The following is a 2,528-nucleotide window of genomic DNA, read 5'->3' as shown; positions in this document are numbered from 1 at the left end:
TAGCAATTACAGTTTTTCTCAGTCGCTTTGGTGCATTTTTCACATCATCCCTAACATGTGCAAAATAATAACAGCATTTCTCAGAACAATTTGTACAAACTGCAATATACAATAGACATGTTTCTAAAGCTAGTCAGTCACTAAAAATCCTTAGTACATCTCTCAAAAGTAAATATTCATGCCAATGATCATGTCAGTGTCATCAGAATGATAAGTCATTGAGTCATTGTTCAATGTAACTGTGTACTTTGACAGTATTACCTGATGTAAACTTAGGCTACAGTACTGTATTGAAAATGCACAAGACTGCACTTCTATGGCATATATCAATTTCAACAGTACTATTTACAAATTACTGTATGTGGGTTATTGATTGAAAGAGACTGGACAACCCAAGGGGCACAAAGGGAAAAAAACTAAATTAGAAAGAAACACAGGAAACCACCCCTAAGGCACAACTTTGCCCGCAGCACTGTTGTGCTGTCTCTACACATCCAGACGTTCCTGTCTGTCGGCCCACATATTCTCATCCACATCACACCGAATATTTTCCCTTCCAATGCAACGTGGAAAGAATCTTTTGGAATGCCTTATCCATCCTCTGCAGGCGTCTACTGTGATGTCCTCACATGCTGCATCCATTGCAGCCAGCAGGGTCATCTGTGTGTGTGGCTGACGATCGTACACCTTCCACCTCCATGATGAAGAGAACTCCTCAATTGGGTTAAGGAATGGTGAATAAGGTGGTAGGAATTCTATGAGCACCCTCGGATTGATGGAAACTCACATTATCACAAATGACCACATACTTTGGCAAATCCTCTCTAAACAGACCCCTCTCATCATCAGGAATGAGAGCCCTGTAGAGAGTCTCTAAAAAGTTGAGTAGATGCTGGGTGTTGTATGGCCCTATAAGGGGGATATGGGTTAGGACACCATGCTCCGAAATAGCAGCACACATTGTGATATTTCCTCCCAGTTGGCCTGGCTAATCCACAGTAGCTCTGTGACCGATGATATTCCGACCCCACCTTCTGCATTTGGTCAGGTTGAAGCCAGCCTCATCCACGTATACAAAGTTGTGAGAGGGTTCACTTGATTCCAACTCCATTATACGCTATATCCCAGAACACACAGTTGAATCTGTTTTGGTAAGGAAGAGTGACATAAAATGTACATATATTGCATGTTCCTTCCACAGCAATGGAAATGTGTGCAGTTTATGCTTACTGTACTATGTATCACTATAAAATGTTGCTGTAAAGTAGTTACATAGATATATGTTTTACCTGTACATACTGGTACCGTAGCTCCTTAACTCTGTCCTCATTCCTTTGGAATGGTACACGGTACAGCTGTTTCATACTCATCTGGTTTCTATGCAGCACCCTGTCGATGGTTGAGATGCTAACCGTATGGATGTTTTCAAAGACATCTTTGTCTTCTATAATGGTCCTTTGTATTTCCCTGAGTCTCATGGCATTGTTTGCTCGGACCATGGTGCAAATAGCCTCCTCCTGTTGAGGTGTGAAAAGGTGTCCTCTGCCACCGGTTTGAGGTAATCTTGCAGTCCTATGTGGGGATTAATGCAGTGATGCATCTCACACTTTCACATAGACAAAAACTATGCGAACACACATTTTACTGTAAAACATACAGGTGGGTGCAGTATGTACCTGTATAGAGTATATTTCTGTATGCTGTGAAATACAAGTGGACTACTGTAATATGAAGCATTGTAGGAAGTATACAGTATACTGCTTATATACAGTAACAGTGCACTGTACATTGGTGGACATACCTGTTCTCTCTTCGAAACGTTTTAACTATTGAGGACACGGTTGATCTCCCAATATTCGGCTGCACCCTTCGACCCGCCTCAGCCATTGTAAGGCCATGATTGACAACATGGTCTATAATAGTGGCCCTTATGTCATCAGATATGCGCCTATGTCCTCTTCTGCCTCTTCCTCTGTTTTGCCTTCCACCACGCATCCTTGCTCCTCTTCTTCCTCCTCTTGGCTGTTGACCCTGTTCGTTTCCTGGTCCACCCATTATTGGAAAATTGCAACTCTGAGTTGTGGTCTGTCTATATATGCTTGCCAATTGATTTTTCATGAGATGCACCTTTGAGCAATTTAGACAACTGGTTGATTGTTGGTTGAACTAACACTTTACATTCCTTCATGAGTGAGGGTCAATTTCACCTGCACGATTCATCAATTCACGTTTTTGTACAAAAGGTCTAATAGAAATGTGTAAAACTATGCTTGACAGTTTATGACAAATAGTTCAACAATTGTGCATGTAAAGGCTTATGCAAAGAACTAATGCCTAGATGTTTTGAGGGGTAAGACTATTCAACAGAGAACCATCTACTATATTTTGATCAACATGACATGAGCAATTGATAAAGTGGAAAAAAGCTGACACTTGTACATTATCAATTGCAATTTGTTCAAAGGAATAAGAAATTGCGTTAATGATGTGCACAAGTGACTAGATGATTTGGAATTTGTACAAGTAGT

This window comes from Oncorhynchus clarkii, chromosome 29 (assembly GCF_045791955.1).
Source record: "Oncorhynchus clarkii lewisi isolate Uvic-CL-2024 chromosome 29, UVic_Ocla_1.0, whole genome shotgun sequence".
Taxonomy (NCBI): domain Eukaryota; kingdom Metazoa; phylum Chordata; class Actinopteri; order Salmoniformes; family Salmonidae; genus Oncorhynchus; species Oncorhynchus clarkii.
The sequence above is the reverse complement of the archived record's forward strand: the minus strand, read 5'-3'. Positions refer to the sequence as shown.